Here is a 21,023-nt window from a genome sequence, read left to right on the forward strand (position 1 = left end):
AAGTAGTGGAAAGGATTGGAAGGAGGATTTTAAAAATAGGCTTTGTGTATATTCACTGGTTGAGCCACTGGTTGGCATAGCTTTTCTCATCCTTCTCCTTCCTTGAAGTGAAGTATGATAAAAAGAAAAACTCAGCAAATCTTGAAGATTTTCCAAGACTGGGCCTCTTGCAATTCTTCTGATTGCTTTTTGTCACACACATTTTCCAAGACTGCTCCTTTTGAAGGCTTTGGCAATCATTATAAGATTGAGGCTCAGCATGGCCACAAGAGGAAAATAAAAATATTCTCTGCATAATCACTACTTCTGGGCTACCCATTTTGCCAAATGGAAGAGGCTGAATCGCTGAGCTTAGTTGCTGTTTTGAGCCTGTTCCACTTTTTGCTCATCTGGGCTGCCAATATGCATAGAGACTCCCAGGAAAGCCTATTTGGGAATTACTCTGTCTTCAGAGCAATGCCGGAATAGAGGGAAAATGAATCAAGGGAATGCCGAGAGAGTTTATTTAATTAAGGGATTTGGAAATACTGTCCTGTTTTTTTTCCCTCTGTAAAACAAAAGGCTTCTCTCTCAGGCAAGGGAAAGTGCTATGTTGGTAGGCATTAACAAAATTATCTTTATAGCTCACTCTCACAATTGACCACCTTATATTCTCAGTGGCACCAAAGAGGAAAATACGGCAGAGAAGAGGCCACAAAAGAATAACTTCACCCTCCTGGCATGCAGATCAACCTTTTCCTAAGAAGATTGGGAAACTGGGAGAATCTCAATGACATTCTTTGTCCTTCACAAAAATCCCAGCCATTGCTCAAGAGAGGAAACGATTGGCAAAGTATCTTCAAGACCACCTTCTACCGCATAGCTCCCAGCGACCAGTAATATCCCACAAAGTTGGTCTCCTCCGGGTCCCATCAGCTAAACAATGCCAGCTGGCGGGCCCGCAGGCGAGGGCCTTCTCTGTGGCTGCCCCAGCTCTCTGGAACCAGTTACCTCCTGAGATCTGGACCATCCCCACCCTATTGGCCTTCCGAAAAGCGGTGAAGACCTGGCTTTTCTGGCAGGCCTGGGGCCGTTGATCTCGCTGTTGCGATCTGGCGAGATCCGGCCATGAATGGTGTGAATGGGTTTTAATTGTTTTTAATGTTTTAATTTTTAATGTTTTTATATATGGTTTTTAAATTCATTGTAAGCCAACTTGAGTCTTCGGAGAAAGGCGGCATACAAGTTGAACAAATAAATAAATACATAAATAAATAAATTTGCCTGATTTATTAGAGAAATAACCTGAAGAGGCTTTAGAAAAGGCTGAAAAGTTTTAATCGTTGCATAAAGACTGAGAGATTTGCATAAGGTCACAGTTTGAATGGGTGGATTCAGTTCCAGACCGTTCAAAGTCTGTGCTCTCCAGTCCATTTAACAAGTGGCTGACCACTACCTTGCCTTCTTCGTTGCTTTTGTAATACTAAGGAAGATGAAAACTTTTCGGCTAAAACATGGTGGGTCATATTCAAGGAATGTGAATGCAAGTAATCATGCATTACATTGTTCACCTTCAGGCACCTGATTGTGGTATTTTTAAAGTAGATTGCATAACTTGTCTTCCTTCAATCAGTTCCATGTAATTCAAGTTGATGCTTCCCAAGAACTATAATTGATCTGAGAACTTCAGACAAGAGGCCAGTCTCAGTAGTGGGATAAGATGGATCCCTCCTATTGATCACATATTAAAACTATTGTGACATGATAGCATAACTGTCTTGACATATCTGTGTACCAGGAGTGTGTTCAAGAGCAGGCAATTGCAATTTCAAGGCAACATATGCCTCTTTAGAAATGACAACCTATTGGTGCTTTGTGATTAAGGAGATGGCCTTTGCTCTCATAAGGTATTATGGCCAGCTTCTGGCCATAAATCAGATTTTTATAAAGACAATTATTGTTAAAATATAAATAAATATTACTATATTAATTTTACTTTTTTAACCCAGCTTCTCTTCAAGCTGCCTATTGCAAAACTAGGAGCAATTTTTTATAAAAACTAGCATGGAAACACACAGCATCAAAGAGAAGGAATGAAAACAATCTGTATCCCCACCCCACCCCCAAGGCATGCATCCAATAAAAGCTAAAATGGCATAAGGACACACTCAATTATTCATTATAATTTTGCGCATGTCCAAGATGGCCGCTCTCAGCTGAGCGGCGGCGATGCAGGGGCGATGTTCCTGGCTTTTTGGGAGTTCCGGGGGCCAGACCAACTAGCTATCATGCACGACCGGTGAGGGGAGCTTTTTACTGATCTTTTGAGATCTTGAAGAGCTTCGCTGCTCTCCAGGACGTGACGGCCAGGATGAGGACGGAGGCAACTGGGATGCGGCTTTGCAGCCGGGTGAGAGCAGCCTTGGTGTTTCTCGGCAGCCGCTGGGCTGGCGGAATGGCAGCGATGGCATCAGCGGTACTGCCCCTCGTCGGGACTCCAGGGGAAGCTGTGAGGGCGGCAGGAGAGTCTTGCAGGACCCAACGGTGGATGGAGGCTATTTGGGTGGCTGGTGATGTCAATGTTGGCATTTGCTGCGACGCCAGGATGAGCGGCTGCGGGGGATGACATCAGAGAGGGCGAAGAGAGGCAGGAGGCCTCCATTGGGAGAGTGAGAGGCATGCTCGACCACTATACCAACTATGCCAACTATGCTATCAGCATTTGTACTGGAACTGCCTGGTGCGGCCATGGGGGGTGACCCACCTGGAGAGGGCCCACCCCTGATCATTCCAGAGGCTCTCCCCCCATGTGGAGAGCGGGTGAGCTAGAGGCATTATTGAATTCCATTGGCCGTGAAAGATCTCTGGCCAGGTCTTTTGTGCCTTTGTATGGTTTATTGGCCTTTGTATGGCTATTTATCATCTGGAGATGGCCTCTGAACAATGTGATAACTGCCTCCCATGGACTTTTATATGGCCTCTTTGATTCGCCTAAGGTGCAGTCACCATAGCCTGTCCTGGCCCTGTGGATTGGTGGTTGTCATCGATGCTTCCCAATTGTAGAGGGATATACCCTGGATCTCAAGTCTGGTATGGAGTCAGACTAAGACTGCTGTTTCTTGGCCCTTCCCAGCTTTCGTGAGAGGGCAGCTGGTGCTGACATCTGGCCCTGATATGGCTTAAGACTCCACCCACTGCTGTGAGAGGGCAGTGGAGTTTATTGACTTGGACCTGAAATGGGTATCCTTCTTTCCGGAACTTGGACCAACTTGATGGAACCCCTGGCCATGGGCTTCTCCCGATTATTGGATGTATTCGCTGGCGGAACTTCTTATTCTGCGTGATTCCCTCCTTTCGCAGGTGTGGCCCTCCACTCTATCGAGGGCCTATCTTTATGACGGGCTTTGGAACCCCGAGAGGTGGCATGTCGCAAAAAGGGGATTGAGGGTTTTTTTGGGGAAATTTTTAGATAGACCTTTAAGGGGTTCTGGGGGGGAGGGTTGTGTGGGTTTGGGGGATAACCCACAGGGGGAGGGGCTGGTCCGACTGTTAGTAGTGCCACAGGGGTGGGGATTCCGGGGGTAAGGGGGGCATTACAGTTCACTCTGCTGAGAGCTTTTCTATCAATACGCTGAGTGGGAGGGGCAGATATGGTGGGAGCAGAGGGCCATATCGTGTGGTGGGGGCATGCACTCGCTATCTTTGAGCGGTGGCACACCCCGGTCCCCAAAGCTCTTCTCGTTCCCCAGGCTGCACAGACTCTCAGGGCTGTTGTTGTGCAATGCCAGTTCTGTGGTAAATAAAGCCCCCCTCATTTGCAATCTTATTCAGGAGGGGGGAGCGGACCTGGCAGGTATTACGGAGACCTGGTTGGGCCAGGAGGGAGGGGTTCCCCTCATGGATATGTGCCCACCAGGCTTCCGTGCATTCCATCAGCCGAGAGCTCAGGGGTGGTGGTGGTTATTATAAAAGAAGGTCTTGATCCGAGGGAGACCACTGTACCGCAGATAGCTGGATGTGAGTCCCTTTTTGTGAAGTGGGATCGTGGGGTGCAGATGCTCAATGTCATAGCCCGGGTGGCGGTCAATACCCCCAGGCTTTTGGTCATGGGGGATTTTAACCTGCCATCCATCGGTGAAACGTCTGAGGTGGCTTGGGACCATGGCTTCCATGACGGCCATGGACCTGACTCAGTTAATTCATGACCCTACTCACATGGGCGGGCACACTCTGGACTTAGTTTTTGTTTCTGGTCAGTGGTTGAGTGGCCTTGATACAGGGGATATAGTCATTGAACCCTTGTCATGTTCGGACCACTCACTCCTTCGACTTGACTTTCTAACCACTACACCCTGCCACAGGGAGGCGGAGCTGATTAGGTGGTTCCGCTCCAGGTGCCTGATGGATCCTGATAGGTTCCAGATGGAGCTTGGGCCATTTCCTGAGACTCTGGCTCACGACTCAGCTGAAGACTTGGTAACCGCCTGGGATAGTGCGGCCGCTGGGGCTTTGGACTGTGTCATGCCTTTGCGGCCTCTGACCCAAACTCACCGAACTCACCTAGCTCCTTGGTTCTCCGAGGAGCTGAGGGAGATGAAGTGCCGGAAAAGATGCCTGGAGAGCGGTTGGAGGACCAGCCATTCTGAATCTGACTGAACACTGGTGAGGTCTCATATTAAAACCTACCTAGTGGCGATAAAAGCGGCAAAATCTAGCTATTTTTCCGCTCTTATCGCATCAACAGATAACTGCCCAGCTGCCCTGTTTAGAGTGACCCGCTCCCTCCTCCATCTGGGAGCGCAGGATGATCCCTTGCAGGGTCGAGCTGAGGATTTTGTGCAGTATCTGCATGATAAAATTGCTCAGATTCAGGAAGGTCTGGCCTCTGACTGGGTAAGTTCAGACGGAATCATTGAGGCAGGTCTTGAGACTGTTATCTGGGAGGAGTTTGATCCTGTGGCTCCCGAGGACGTGGACAGGATTCTGGGATGGCTGAACATAACCACATGTTTATTGGACCTGTGTCCCTCCTGGTTGGTGCTGGCTTCCCGGGAGGTTACACGAGGCTGGCTCCAGAGGATTATTAACGCTTCTTTGAGTGAGGGTATCTTGCTGACTGCTTTGAAAGAAGCAGTGGTGAAGCCCCTCCTCAAGAAGCCCTCTCTGGATCCAGCTGTTTTGGCTAACTATCGTCCAGTCTCCAACCTTCGTTTTGTCGCGAAGGTTGTTGAGAGTATGGTAGCATGGCAGCTGCCGCAGTACCTGGATGAAGCTGTCTATCTAGATCCGCTCCAGTCCGGCTTCAGGCCTGGGCACAGCACGGAAACGGCATTGGTCGCGTTGGTGGATGATCTCTGGAGGGCTCAGGATAGGGCTCCTCTATCCTGGTCCTGTTAGATCTCTCAGCAGCTTTTGATACCATCGACCATGGTATCATGTTGCACCAGTTAGAGGGGTTGGGGGTGGGGGGCTCCATTTTGTGGTGGTTCTCCTCCTATCTCTCTGACCGGTCGCAATCTGTATTGGCAGGGGGGCAGCGGTCGACCCCGAGGCACCTTGTTTGTGGGGTGCTGCAGGGGTCGGTCCTCTCACCCCTCCTGTTCAACATTTATGTGAAGCCGCTGGGTGAGATCATCCGTGGCTTTGGGGTGGAGTTCCATCAGTACACTGATGACACTCAGCTGTACATCTCCACCCCAGGCCACCCCAGGCCACCCCAATGATGCCCTTGAAGTGATGTCCCAGTGCCTGGAGGCCGTGCGGGCCTGGATGGGGAGAAACAGGCTCCGACTCAACCCTTCCAAGACTGAGTGGCTATGGCTTCCGGCGCCCTGATATAGCCAGCTGGTGCCATCGCTGGTTATTGGGGGTGAGTCATTGGCCCCCACGGAGAGGGCTCGCAACTTGGGTGTCCTCCTGGATGCACGGCTGTCTTTAGAAGAGCATTTGATGGCCGTGGCCAGGGGGGCTTTTTATTAGGTTCGCCTGATATGCCAGTTGCGTCCCTTTCTGGATCGGGATTCCTTATGCACGGTCACTCAAGCACTCGTCACTTCCCGCCTGGACTACTGCAATGTTCTCTACATGGGGCTCCCCCTGGGGTGCACCCGGAGGCTCCAACTTGTCCAGAATGCATCTGTGCGGGGGATTATGGAAGTGACGGGGCGCTCCCATGTGACACCCCTCCTGCACGAGCTGCACTGGCTCCCGGTGGTCTTCCGGTTGTGCTTCAAGGTGTTGGTGACTACCTTTAAAGCGCTCCATGGCTTAAGGCCTGAGTATCTACGAGACCACCTTCTGCCGCCAATAGCCTCCCACCGGCCAGTACGCTTGCACAGAGAGGACCTCCTCAGGGTGCCATCGGCCAGACAATGTCGGCTGGCGACCCCCAGGGGGAGAGCCTTCTCTGTGGTGGCACCCGCCCTTTGGAACGACCTACCCCCACAGATACATACGATCCCGGATCTCCGGACTTTTCGACGGGCCCTTAAAACTCACTTATTTCATCTAGCTGGGCTGGCTTGATCCCATCTTTCGGTTTTAATTTGTAATTGATTTTATTGGGGTGTTTTTTAAATTGTGGGCCAAAACTATTTAATATCTTTTTAAATTGTTTTAAATTTTGTATGCTATGTTTTTTACCTTGGCTGTTCACCGCCCTGAGTCCTGCTGGAGAAGGGCGGTATAAAAATAAAATTAAATTAAATAAATAAATAAATTAGCCAACATGAAAGCATAGCAAACAAGCCCCAATTGACTGACAGTTCACTGTGAGCAAATATGTGATCATAACTATGTTATCTGAGCCTTGATAGTCCTGCAAGTAATCAAAACAATCTGCATCAGTCCTAGGTGCTTTTTACACTGAATTGAGAAGGGCTGGGAAGTAGAAGTTGTCATGTGGAATCCTCTGTTTAATAGTTTGTTTGTTTTTTATCATCTGTATTGTTCATATGATAAAAGCACAATTTATTGCTTCTATGAAATATCAAAATCAATTGACTTTTTTAATTTATGGATTTAAGAAAACAACCCAAAAAGTTTCATGTCCTTTTTATTCAAGGAAAAAGTGTTAGTTTTATAAAAATGCAAGCTTTCCTTTCTGTATTTATGTGAACAAGAATGTGTGAAATTATGTAAAGGATAATAGCTAAGATAAATTGATCTTGTGAACACTTTCAACTGAGACAATTAGATTTCCCTAACATTCCGTTTTTCAGCAATCCAAAGAGCATGTTGAGCTGTTTATATCCTTACTGGGGAAAAAATGACTTCAGAGCAAGAGGCTGACTCTCTCCTTGCCTGTTTCTTTGACAAGTGCACTTACTCTTGAACAGGAAGATTGAGATCAAATGGGAAAAGAAAATTGCTCTCTCTCTCATCCTGCTATCTGACCACCACTCAGAATGCTCATGAAAAATCTGCATCTAAGTTCCTGCCGGATCATTTCTCTGCTTTGAGGGCTTTGCATAGTTACTGCTTCCAGTTGCTGCAGGTCTTTACTGCTTCATGCTTCTTCAGATCCGTCTGAATTTCTTAAGAGCGTGAAATTGTTCCTGCCTGCACATCCATCAAAATCACCCACTCAAGCTAAAACTACTGCCAGTCAAGATGGGGTTCCTTATACCCAGTTGGATAGGAGCTGTTTGCACCTTCATCCACAAGGAATAAGCTCCTTAAGTATTATGTCATTTCTTCCTTTCTCTAAATTAATATTTGTTGATTAAGCCTGCTGGTGTCCTCAGAGGCCTGAGCTGTTTCTGCATATAAAGAATGGGAGGGGGGCACCTTCAAGGTGATTTGCTTTAGCCCATGTATCATTTCCAAAACTCTGCCATTTCTACTTCCTGGGGTTCAAAAGCATTGCAAGTTAAATGTATTGGACACAGCAGAAGATGAAAAGGCCCCCTGAGATGAGATTCTCACTAATTCTGGACATCTTACCATATTCTGAAAAGAAATTGTGCAAGATGAATCTGATTCCTATGAAGCTACTTGCTCCTGGGAACATACTGGCAATGCATCAAGCACACTACCAGGCCTACAAATCTGTGAGACTTGATATATGGATTTTAATTATCTGTTATAAAACCTGCATAAGGTCTTCATGGGGTATGATCTTAATCAGTGGAAATGTGGTTTCTACATAAGATTCTCCTGTGCTATATTGCAGCCAGTTGAGTTTTATTTGACACAGGTGCACCAGACAAATGCCTATAAACACATACAGAGGGAAACAACATTATGCAAATCACAGAAAAGAGTAAGAGAGAAAACCAAAGAAAGAATGAAAGTATGAAATAAAGAAAAGGGAATATACCTATAACCCAATTTAAATATTCTTCTCTATACTGTTCTATCTCACAAATCGCTTTTGCTTCCACCACGATCAGGGGTGAAATGCTCCTGGTTCGGACAGGATCACCCGATCCAGTATCGATGGAGGTGGGTGGTTCGGAGAACCAGTAGCAAAAATCCCTGCCCCACCCCCATGCCCAGCTGAGCCGCACAATCATCAGAGGCTTTTTTTTTTACTTTTAAAAGCATTTTTTCTACAACCTCTTCGGCCGAAAAAATGCTTTTAAAAGTAAAAAAAAAAAAAGGCCTCTGATGATCGCATGGCTCAGCTGGGATCATCAAAGGCTTTTAAAAGAAAAATACCCTTTTTTTTCTTTTAAATGCCTCTGACGATCCCAGCTGAGTTGCCTGATCAGCAGAGGCTTTTTTAAAAAGCCTCTGCTGATCAGGCAACTCAGCTGGATCGTCAGAGCCTTTTGAAAGCATTTTTTTTACAACCTCTTTGCCGAAGAGATTGTAGAAAAAATGGTTTTAAAAGTAAAAAAAAATAAAATTGGCCATGCCCACCCAGTCACATTACCCCCTCACCAAGCCACGCCCACAGAACTGGTAGTAACAAGTTTTAGATTTCACCACTGATCCAAGCTGAGTTGCCTGATCGGTAGAGGCTTTTTTAAAAAGCCTCTGCTGATCAGGCAACTCAGCTGGGACTGTCAGAGCCTTTTGAAAGTATTTTTTCACAATCTCTTCGCTGAAGAGGTTGTAGAAAAAATGGTTTTAAAAGTAAAAAAAAAAAATTGGCCACGCCCACCCAGTCACATTACCCCACCCCACCAAGCCACGCCCACAGAACTGGTAGTAACAAATTTTAGATTTCACCACTGACCACGATCATTCATAAACTGCCTTCTGTTTTGTAAACTTCTCTTTCTTTCTGAGGCTCTCATCAACTTCATCCAATCACAACGTTATCAGTCTTCCTTCTTCTTTCATTTCTTAACTTTCGCTTCATATCGTTCTTTTGCAATTCAGTCCTCATTTATTCTCTTGCTGTATGGCCAAAACACCTCATCTTTCCCCCCCCCTTGCTCTGATCAATCACTTTTGTATTCAGGTCTCATTCATTTAACATCCATTCCTTTCTTGTCCTACCTCTTCTTGTTTTACTACATATGCATTTTAAGTCGCCCATTCCCACTGCATTTAATTTTTATGTTTTCCCTTATATAAACTAAACTCTCATTTTCCACATAATGGAGTGAACAGAAAATGCTTTCATTTCCCCATCTTTCAACAAATATTTACTTCTTAAAACAGACCATACTATCCACTGCCGTTCTAGCAGATTTGCTCATCTTAAAATTTCTTCATCTTTTGCCTAATGTTTCGTAACATTCTACTAAAGTATACAAATTCGTTTTCTTGATCAACACTTTATCATTTATGTATAACTTCATTCAACCCCTTTTCCCTGTGAAATAGAACTATTGCTCATTGATAGATTTTCAGATATTTATTTATTTGTTTGTTTGTTTCTCATCTTTATTATTTTATCAATGCAACAAACATATCCAACACACTTTCCTCCTCCTATTTCCAACAACAATCCTGTGAGATGAGTTGGGCCTAAGGTTACCCAGTTGGTTTTCATGGATAAGCTGGGAGTAGAATTCATGGTCTCCTGCATTCTAGTCTGATGTCTTAATTGTTAGACTCTATATTCCTTACTGGACAATACAACCTTCTGAAAACATCCACTGTAAATTATTCAAATTCTCAGCCAACAAGATGGCATTGTCTTCATACAAAAATACACACATATTCATATCCCTATCCAATTCATCATCACTATCATCCCTTATACATTTATCTTTAAATAAATTAAACAATGGGATATCACCCATTTTTATTCCTGCTAGTGTTGTATTTATCTCATACATCTGTTTTTTCCATCTTGCATCATATTGCATTCAGTAACCAATCTTCAACTCCATATTCATGCTGAATATTCATATTTATATTGACTATTAGGAAGTGGTCTAAAAAGAAGGCTGAAAGTCTTGCAAAATGTACATGAGGACATGACAATACAATACAATACAAATTTTATATTATGTTATATTTTATAATTTATATTATATATATAATATTATATTATACCCTTTATACTCTTCTTCTATATGATCAAACATACAATGCAATTTCTATATTCCTGTAGTTGTCAGAAGAGCTGCAGAAGAGCTAAAAACTGATCCTTTGCCCAGCATAAAGCTGCATTGCACTTTGCAAATTTTGTTCATTATCCTTTTGATCAGAATTCTGCTGAACACCTTCTGTGGCACACTTAACAAATTATTCTCCCTGTAGTTTTTGCATCATCGTACTGCTTTCCTCTTTGTATAGGGGAACAATAATGGCATTCTTCCTATTATCAGGCACAGATGCAGCCTTCACAAACACATTAAGCAAGTCATACAGATATTCCATAAGGAAACTACAACCATATGTGGTTAATTCTCCAGTTACACCAGCTACAGCGGCAATTTTGTGATTTTCAATAATTTCATATCATTTATAATTTTCTTTCATCAGTCTTTCTTGGACACCAACATTTACAACATTCATTTCAATTTCCTTCCCTTCCATGTATACTCTAAAATACTTCTTCCAGCCTTCTAAAAAGGTAAAGGTTCCCCTTGCACATATGTGCTAGTCATTCCCGATTCTAGGGGGCGGTGCTCATCTCCGTTTCAAAGCTGAAGAGCCAGCGCTGTCCGAAGACATCTCCATGGTCATGTGGCCAGCATGACTAAATGCCAAAGGCGCACGGAACGCTGTTACCTTCCCACCAAAGTTGGTCCCTATTTTTCTACTTGCATTTTTTACATGCTTTTGAACTGCTAGGTTGGCAGAAGCTGGGACAAGTAATGGGAGCTCATCCCATTACGCGGCACTAGGGATTCGAACCGCTGAACTGCCGACCTTTTGATCGACAAACTCAGCGTCTTAGCCACTGAGCCACCGAAGTCCAGCCTTCTACCTCATTTTAAATTCTTTCAACCCCAAATTCATCTCTAGTTTTTCTATTATTACAATTCACTGGACTGCAACATATAACTATCACTAATGTATAGATTTTTATTTTCAAATGCTCCCACAACAGTTTAGATGACAGCAATTTGTACTTTTTGACATATAAGTTCTTTCATTCATTCTCATTCACTTCTCTGCATATTCGTCAACACTTTTTCACAAAATCATGCTATTTTATTCTGCTCTATTATAACTCCCTTTTCGCTTAGTTTCACAGTCATAATGTATACATTTTTCTTTCATTCATTTCATTAGTTAAGCCATGTTCTTTTCCATTTTCTACCCTTACATTTTGAGTTACGATCATCTACAGTATATGCCATGGCCATTAGCATATGAGCCCACAGCTATTGATGTCCTCCAGTTTTGGTACAAGGAGATATTATACATTTTAACAAGACTTATTTAGTTACTTATTACATTTAACACATGAATACATTTCAACGAGATTTATTTGGTTACTTATTTATTACATTTATATGCTGCTCATCTCACTGCCATGCAACTTTAAGCAGCTTACAACCTGATAAAAGAATATTAACAAAGGGCAATAAATACAGCATTAAAAATGGCAGAAAAATAGCTAAGATGGGGGAGGGATATACAAGGGAATGGAGGAGGAATCTTCTATTTAATCCGGTAACCACTTCCAGGACAACATGCCCCCATCTGGGCCCCAGGCCAACTAGCAGGGCCAAGTTTTAAGACCTTTCCGAAAGGCCAAAGGGTAGGAGCAGACCAGGGGTGGGTTCTACTTACCTTTACTACCGATTTGCAACGGGTTCGCATGTGTGCGCTCGCTTTGCTCGTGCACGTGCCTTGCTTCTGCGCATGCGCAGATCGCTTCTGATGACGTCAGGGTCAGTGGGCGGAGCCTCCCACCGGTTTTACTACTGGTTCAATAGAACCAATCCGAACCGGGGGCAACCCACCACTGGAGCGGACCTCATCTCAAGTGGTATGTTGTTCCAAAGGACAGGAGCTACAACAGAAAAGCTTCTTCTCCTGATCCCACCCAGCTGGAATTGCTGGTCAATGGGGTCCACAGCATGCCTCTTCTGCTAACACAAAGGGGGTAAGCCAATCCAGGGGTGGTATTCACTTACCTTCGCTACCCGTTCACAAATGTGAGTACACGTGCCAGCTCTGCACGTGCGCAGGGACTTCCGCGCATGTGCAGATTGTCAAAAACAGGACATGATGATGTCTGGGTGGGTGGGCAGAGCCTCTTGCAGCCGCTGCTACCTGTTCGCCCGAACCAGATAGAACCGGCTGAATATCACCACTGAGCCAATCCCATTGGGGTGAGACAGTTACTCGGGTAACTGGACCCAGGTCATTAAGGGCTTTATCGGTAATAACTAACACCTTTAATTGTATCCAAAAGCAAATTGGCAGCCAGTGCAGCTTCCATAACAGAGGTATTATATGGGCCACCCTAGGGGTCCCTAGAACTGTCCACACAGCAGCATTCTGCACCAGCTGTAGCTTACAAATATTCTTCTAGGGTAACCCCATGTAAAATGCATTGCAATAGTCCAAATGAGAGATGAGCAAGGCCTGAATGATTGAGGAGTCCTGATCCAGGAAAAGGTGCAACTGGTACATAACACAGAGTCGTGCAAAGGCTCTCCTAGCCACGACTGCTGCCTGCTCTTCAAGCAGGAATTGAGAATTTAGGAAAGTGTTCATGTTCTGACCTAGGCTTCCTGAGACAGTAAAAAGCACCCGATTAGTCCCCAAAACCCTCTTTTTATTTCAACGGCTGTGACTTATGTTCATTCACAGCCAGTAATGAGTCACAAATTGTTTGTAAAGAGTCCGAGAGAAGTCTGCTACAGTCCTTCGGGATAAGGCTCTCCCTTGACATGCTGCCAAAGACCTAATTGGCAATTAGCTTTGCAAGGCCACACGGAGGACAGAGTCAAAACAGAGCTTCAGAATTTAAACCGACCAGAACGAACAAAGTTGCTTCCTGCAAAGGCTCACGTGCCTTTGCTCCTCCTTTATGTCTTATGGGAGGGGCCAATCATCTCCAAGCCCTACTCCCAAATTGACCCTTTTGTCTTCACTGTTCTTGCCTTTTGGCAGCTCTGCACATGTGCATACTGGGAACAGGCTCCCCCTGTTCTTCTGCCTTGCTGATGTCCAACTCTGGAAGTTCCAGGGGCAGCACATAACTCCCAGATGGCCCTGCCCTCCACCCCTCTCTAATGCAGAGCCCTCGACTGAGCCTTCCCCAGACTCCAGGACCGGCCCATGTTCCTCCCCAACCTCCTCACTGTCTGATTCTGCTGCCAGCAGACCACAACAGTTCGCTCAAAGCTTGTTATCTCCCATCTAGATTCCCACAGCCTCTAGGCACTGCAAAACAGCAATGACAGCATCATTTGGATCACCCAGGATGGCAATATAAAGTTGAGTATCAGCAGCATACAGATAATATTTCATCCCTGGTGCTGGATGATACCTCATTGGCTTCAGATAGATATTTAAAAGGAGTATTTTGCCCTATGAGATACCACAAAGGAACAGTCATGGGCTGTACCTCTCACTCCCTATCAATGCTGATTGGGTCAGGCCTTGGAGAAAGAAGCCAAACCAGTGCAAGACTGCATCACTCAGCCCCAGATACTGCAGCTGGCTCAAAAGGATACTGTATTTGATGGTACTGAAACTGCCAGGAGGGCAAGGAGGGCAAGGATTGTCAGATTATTCATGAACTGGCAGAGACATGGTAACAAGGTCAGCCAATGAATGGGCACAGCAATTAAGTTAGCCAATGGGAGCTGAGACAGACTGGAGCTAGGGTGTATCTTAGTCTGCAGCTTCTGAGTTTATGCAGAGAAACTGAAACTAGTGTGTGTTAAGCTTTCAGTCTGATTCTGTGCTGAGAACTAAAAAAAGTCTGGACTTACATCTCTGCTGTACTGCTGCCTGTGTGTTTCGCTTGTAACTGCTACTATGTTGAAGAAGAATCTATATTGGTATTGTAAATTTACTTCATGTATTATTGTGTATATAAAGAAGTTAATGAATCTTGCTGCATCATTCTGCCTGTGTGTGCTTTCTGGATTTGATTTTTGAAACAAACTCTGACAATGATGAATGCACTACCCCATCCCACTCTTCCCAGAGATCATTGACAAGTGCAACCAATGCTGTTTCTATCCTGCAATCAGGCCTAAAACTTGATTGAAAGGCGTCCAGGTAACCCATTTCATCCAGGACCCTCTGAAGCTGCCACCCAACCACCTTGTGGAAACTAGATGAAAATTTTTCAGGCAGGTGTGATCCAGGGAGGAGAGACCACACCAGGGCCTCCTTAAAAGCTCCCAGGAATGTCCCTTTATGCAATGATGAATTTATCACTGCACCTCAATCCACCTGGTGATCACTGTCCTGGAGGTTTTCACCAGCCAGGAGGGACAAGGATCTAACTGACAGGTCCCACAGGATTAAAATGTCCCAGATAACTGGATAAGAAGGGGACGTGTTGGCTCATTGGCTAAGATGCTGAGCTTGTTGATTGAAAGGTCGGCAGTTCAGTGGTTCGAATCCCTAGTGCCGCGTAATGGGATGAGCTCCTGTTACTTGTCCCAGCTTCTGCCAACCTAGCAGTTTGAAAGCATGTAAAAACTTGCAAGTAGAAAAATACTTTGGTGGGAAGGTAACAGCGTTCCGTGCACCTTTGCCATTTAGTCATGCTGGCGGAGACATCTTCGGACAGCGCTGGCTCTTTGGCTTTGAAACGGAGATGAGCACCGCCCCCTAGAGCCAGGAACGACTAGCACATATGTGCGAGGGGAATCTTTACCTTTCCTTAACCTAACCTGCAACCCCTCAATTAGATTCCAACTGGGAACAGATCTGAGTGACTTTGTCTATCAGACATTCCACTAATTCTTCTTCACAGCCTTGAAGATAATCATCTGAGCCTCCCTGCCCTATGAGGGACTGGGTGATTTTGAACAGAGCTACCAGGCAACACTGCAAATGCAATAAAGATGGAAAAATAATGGTGTTTCGCCACTCTTACCAACATGAGGTAGGTCTTAATAGCTGTTCTACTCTGGGTCTGGTCAGATTCAATCCACATTTTCCTCCAAAGGTGCTTTAAGCATCTCTTGCCTTGCTAAGCATCTCTTGGCTCAGGACCCTGAACTTCTCTGTGAACCATGGGAAGTGCCAGGAATGATGGGTCAAGAGAGGCCATGTAGATGCAACCCTGTCCAAAGCCTTGGTCGCCCTTTGCTTCCAGTTCATGGCCAGAGTTTCGACAGGACCATGTGTGAAGATAGGGAAGACATAAAGTTGGTTGACAGCCTTAATCATACCCATGCTGCTTGCACCATCCATTGCTATTAGTAGGGGCCTTACCAGGAAGTCTGAGCACACATTAGCCTCTATGGAGCTAGTACAACCAAAACTCAATTTTATTCCAAACATGATTCTGCTGTTCTATGGAAACTGAAATAATTAATCTAGAGACTATTTTAAAAGCCGATATTATTGGCTATATCCCACTAACTAGAAGAGCTACATGCAGGGCACATATATATTCAGGATGTATGCTAGGATGAGTAGGAAAAATTGCTGACCAAAGTTTTAAACTGTTTCTAACAATTTGATTGACTGATTTGCATAAGCTATCCAATTACTTCAGTCAGAAAGATTATTTACTCAGAAATGAAGGAAGAGCAATGAGAAAATGTATTACTGTACTGAAACCAAATAAAACACTCAGGCAAGGATATGAAGAGAACTCTACCATGTCTTTAGGCTACATTTTTCCAGCTTCTTTTGTTGCCTCTAGTAGTTGAACCAGGGGTGAAATCCAGCAGGTTCTGACAGGTTCTGGAGAACCGGTAGCGAAAATTTTGAGTAGTTCAGAGAACTGGCAAATACCACCTCTGGCTGGCCCCAGAGTGGGGTGGGAATGGAGATTTTGCAGTATCCTTCCCCTGCCTCGCCCATCAAGCCACGCCTACCAAGCCACACCATGCCCATCAAGCCACGCCCACAGAACTGGTAGTAAAAAAAATTGGATTTCACCACTGAGTTGAACTGTTCTCAGCATGATGCTATCTAAATGAAGTGGATTTCAACCCCCATCTTGTCATCCCCAGTAAAAAGCCACAAGGGTAGAGTAGCCATCAGACAAGCGACTTTAGTCGGCCATTAAACTGACCCAGCTGGAATATATAGATCAGCTAGTTCTGAAGATTTTACTAATTAAGAAAACTACAATCAGAATGAGACTATGGGTCTTTATGACTTGTTCTCCCTATGTAAATGGGATGCATGTTTCGTCTCTTTCTCACACATACACACACAATGCACCTGTGTGCGCACCTGTCTCCTCAATATATATAAAACAAAGGAAATAGGGTCTGGTAGTAACATATTTGGCCTATTAACTAAGGACTTTACAGCTGGAAAGGAATTGAACAGAAAAAAGATACTGGTTTCTCTCCCTTCCACAATACAACAGCAACCACATCCCAACGCACTTTAAAATCACCCCACAATCTCACCACTTTTTTTTTTGGCCAACTTTAAGATGTATGGATTTTAACTCCCGGAATTAAAAGGAGTTAAAGTCTACACATCTTAAAGTTGGCAAGGTTGAGAAACACTGGACTAAATGAATCAGAATAGGAGCTAGGGACACTTTGTCCAATGAGTCATAAAATGCCCACAGAAACAAAATAACCCCACAGCAGGAGTAGTCCCACCTCCAGCAGAAACATAGAAAGGGGAGAAACATCGTGGTTTCCAAGGGGTGTTAAGAAAAAGAAGTTTTAGGACTTTGCAAATGTTAACTCCAGCTTCCTGTTGATGGCATAATGTAGTGTACAGCAGCAGCAAAGGCACAAGAAAATTGCTGTGTGATAAAACACATTGTCTGCAGTTGTCTCAAGGGGCGGGAATGATAGGGGTGAAAACGAGAGATATGCCTGTGTGACCTCCCACTCTTTTTATACACAGGCAGGAAGTATTACAGTATTTGAGATCTTCTCTTCCATTGCTTGAATCCTAATATCCATCCATTGCCCTATTCACACAGTGTAGAAATTAGATGCAAAAGGTGATTCCAAAACGTAAAAGAAACCATATAACTAAGGTTGGACTTACCTGACATTTGGATTGATTAAAATGATTTTTTTTTAATCAGCAGGGAGGGATTTTATTGGGCCACGCTGGTGCAGATGGCATTTTATGAATTTTAAATAATTACTCCTCCCCCCGCTTTTGTGTACTGGTGCAATGCTTTGCAATTTCAAAACCTGATACAGAATAAATCATAGATAGGTAGCTGGGAGGGAAGGTGGCTGCCTACTCATCTTTATGCTTCCAGCAAGTGAAGGCTTTGCGAATAAATGTTGTTTGTTCTGACATTTAGAATAGATTAAAAATCATTACAGGCTCTTCTGGAACGTCTTAGAAGGTGATGCTATTGATTTAGGAAATTCAACATCAGTTTTATATATGAGCACAATGAAATTCCTTCTGTTTTCTTTCATAAACAGTGCAGCTCAGGTCAGATCATTTTGGTTCCAAAATGATCTGCTTTTGAGGGAGAAGATCTGCAAGAGATCACATTTCTCAGTCCCCAAAAGTTAAGTATTACATTCGTAGGAAGCAAGAAAAAAATGGTAAGGCAGAGAGAATTGAAATTCTGCTCCACAGAATTAATGGGTTGAGACTGTAATAGACCCTCTGCATGAAGACCCCTTGTCTTAATCTTAGTTGCCGTTAATTCCCCAACCAAGTGCCCTCTTTGGGTTACAGCTTCCAGAATCCCTAGCCAGTATTACTGGACTGCCTTCAGGGAATCTCTTGGTCTCTGTTGAAAAACTCTAGAAAATGATATTTTTATGATGTCAGGACTACCAGAAGAGGCATGCCTTCATTTTCCCCCCATTCATTTTCCCTGCAGTAACGTTCATGTTTTTACTTAACTAGCACATTTGAACTACCTTCATTTTTAATTAATTTCTACAGTAGATCATTAATAGCATACTTATAATTTATACTTTGTGATCCTTTAGGTAAGGCAGCATGTGATGGAGAAGCAAAGACTCATAATCTCATTGGAACAGAAGGTGGTAATGCTCTAAAATTTGGTGAGGTGTTCTAATATTTCACATAGATTTTTGGAAGTCTGGCATGAGAGCTCAATCATTTTTGGTGGTCAAATCACTGGGTGAATTTGCATGATGTCTGGAAAAGTTTGTGGATTCCTCAACTACATCTAGATATAATTGTTGTAGTAAGAAAGAGGAAGGAACACTACAATAAGGACTAGCCAGCAAATTTGGGCAGCCATTTGGGGTTACTATTTTGTTTCAGTTGCAAGTTTGAGAGCCTATTACAAGATTTTAGGTTTCAACATGTAGGATACAGCATTCAGGGGATACACACAGCATGGACATCCAAACCCATTATTTGGCTACAGAAAGAATAAAATCTCTGTCATTCAAGGCTATTTTTTTTCAACAGTCCCTATTAACTTTGAGCTACTAAATATATCTAAAATCGCATTTCATCCAATAATATGCCTGCTACTCTGTTGCTATTACAAAGCAGCTGTTGAACTCCTTAGAAGTTTTACAGATACAAATTTCATTACCATAACTACAGTAGCTGATGGCATTGTGTTGCCATCATGGAAAGGATAAATATTTTGTAAATCACTCTAATTGTTGCACTCAAGTTGTAGTGACCTGGCAAGCACAGGCTTTTCAAATGGTTACCTCTGACTCTCTTCACGAGAAGATGTTATCTGGTGCATTAATTATTTTCCAGGGTCAGTAGTAATGATGTTAGCAAAGTAATAATTATACCACAAACAGCCTGCAGGATTTTTTTCCCCTGCCTCTGCTATACAATGTAAAAAGCATCTTCCATAAAGTCTCAAACTATCTCTGTACCATTACCTTTGAAATGGCTTTTAATCTCTTTATTTCTTACATCTGTGCCATAGATATTGTAAATGTTCAGCTGACAATAAATGTGTCAGGTTCAGATGGCTCAGAAGTCTCAGATCGGTCCAGCATTATGCGTGAAACATTTCATAATGCAGCAATTTCAGCAAGTCCCAGATGACTAGCTCAGCTGTTTCCTTCTCTATATTTACAAATCTACCTCCCAATTCTGTCTTGCAAGAACCTATTAATAGTGTTTTTCGTAAGACATGTAGTGCCGGTCCCATAGGAGGTATAACTAAGAGGGCAGAGATTACCCTCTGGCTTCTTTTAGGATCTTTGCAGGTTAAAATTTGCTTGAGCAATGCTAATGTGATTTCCTTTTCCCAAACTCTGGTGAATTATGGAAACTGTTGCTTTAGGGCAGTGGTGTCAAACTCGATTTCATTGAGGGCCGCATTAGAGTTGTGTTTGACTTCGGGGAGTTGGCGTGTCCAGGTAGGCATGTCCAGCTCAACATCCCTCGTGTCAGGGGCACCTGTGGTGGCCCGGGCAGGGCTGGGGGGATCCACTCTTGCTAGTGGTTTGTTTTGCTAGCACTCTGCCAGCGAAAATGGAGATCAGGGGGCCTATGTGCCCCCCCAGCACCATTTTTTGCTGGGGTGGCCTCTGCTAGTGAAAAGGGCCACCGCACTCAGCCCTCCTGAGCTCCATTTTCCTGGCAGAGGAATCGTGGGCTGGTCCTTCACTGTTTCCAGGGCAGCCCCACAGGCCAAATCTAAGCACCCCACGGGCTGGATCTGGCCTGCGGGCCTTGAGTTTGACACCCCTGCTTTCGGGTTTTGAAGGGAGATGCGTAAAAGAACTGGATCTGGCAACTTTATTTATAGTGAAAACAAGGGTTTAGAATAGTATAACAGAGTTGGAAAGGACCTTGGAGGTCTTGTAGTCCAACCCCCTGCTTAGGCAGGAAACCCTACACCACTTCAAACAAATGGTTATCCAACATCTTCTTAAAAACTTCCAGTGTTGGAGCATTCACAACTTCTGGAGGCAAGTTCTTCCACTGATTAATTGTTCTAATTGTCAGGAGATTTCTCCTTAGTTCTAAGTTGCTTCTCTCCTTGATTAGTTTCCACCCATTGTTTCTTGTCCTGCCCTCAGGTGCTTTGGAGAATAGCTTGACTGGGTTTCTCTCTCAAAGAAAACCCAAACAAGCTTCCAAAAGTTAAAACATTCAGCAGTGCATGCATTGTTTCAGGAAGGAACAGAAATATTAAAAGCTGCATGCATAGCTTCCTAAAAAAAAAAAAAAAAGTAAAGTTATATAGAAATGTTGAAAGGTGCTACATAGACATTAGGAAGCAAAGCTACTCTCAGCAATGAAAAAAGAAAACAAATGCAGTCATTTTGATCCACTGCATTAACCAAAATGTTGTTGTTCACTTGAAGAGCTTTTCAGACACATATTGGGGAAAGCAGGGGGTGAGAAAAACTGAAAACAGACCATTTATACTGTTATTTGCATTCCTATCCTGCTCTCATATTTATGAAAGGAACAAAGGTGCAGTTTTTTAAAGTAAGAATGGCAGCCATGGCAACTTTTTATGTCCAATACAGGGGGAAAATGGATGGAGTTTCATTTGCACTAACATGGCCGTCTTCTTGAGGTTTTTTTAAACCATAATATGCAATCATTGCTGAAATTGCTGCGAGGAAACT

Source organism: Pantherophis guttatus, chromosome 1, assembly GCF_059756535.1.
Source record: "Pantherophis guttatus breed Tessera chromosome 1, ASM5975653v1, whole genome shotgun sequence".
In the NCBI taxonomy this organism is placed as follows: Eukaryota; Metazoa; Chordata; class Lepidosauria; order Squamata; family Colubridae; genus Pantherophis; species Pantherophis guttatus.